We start from the raw sequence: 810 nt of genomic DNA, 5'->3' as shown, positions 1-810 counted from the left end.
TAGGGCATGTGCACTTGCCAGACAGAGAGAGACATAGAGACAGAAAGCGAGAAATCACCCCCCAGGGGGGATGGTCACGCAGCAATCACTTCTCCTCCTTTCTCCTCTCGGGATCTTGGGCATGCCCACACATGCGCCCGGCGTGAGTTTTAAGCCACCGAGTCCAGGACGCGAACTGCTGTCAACTACATGGGAGTCCAGCGACATAGTCATTATTACACTAACTGCTGGTTCCCCTATTTTTAGACTTTTGAGGAATCTCCAAATTGTTACCCACAGTGGATGGACCAATTTATGTTCCCACCAGCAGTGTAAGAGTGTTCCCTTTCACCACACCCATGTCAACACTTATCTTTTGTTTTTTTAAAAAATCTTAGGCATTCTGATTGGGGTTGGGTGGTATCTCATTTTTTTTGATCTGTATTTCCCTTATGATGAGGGATGTTGAACATTTTTTCATATACCTTTTGGCTATTTGTATGTCATCTTTAGAGAGTTTTTTTTTTTTTTTTTTTCAAATCCTTCTGCCATCTTTTAATAGGGTTGATCATCTTTTTTTCCATTTAGCATCTTTAGTTCCTTGTGTATTCTGGTTATCAGTCCCTTATCTGATACCTAATCTATAAAAATATTTTCCCACTCTGAGGGCTGTTGATTCACACTATTGTGTCTTTTGCTGTGCAGAAACTTCTTAGTCTGATGTAATCCCACTTGTCTATTCTGGAGATTATTGACTGTGGTTTTGGGGTCTTATATAAGAAGTCTTTCCCTGCCCCAATGTCTCCCAGAGTTTCCCCAGCATTTTCTAGA

The sequence above is a fragment of the Tupaia chinensis genome, unplaced genomic scaffold (assembly GCF_000334495.1).
Source record: "Tupaia chinensis unplaced genomic scaffold, TupChi_1.0 Scaffold146230_1, whole genome shotgun sequence".
Lineage (NCBI taxonomy): Eukaryota > Metazoa > Chordata > Mammalia > Scandentia > Tupaiidae > Tupaia > Tupaia belangeri.
This window is presented reverse-complemented; position numbering follows the sequence as displayed.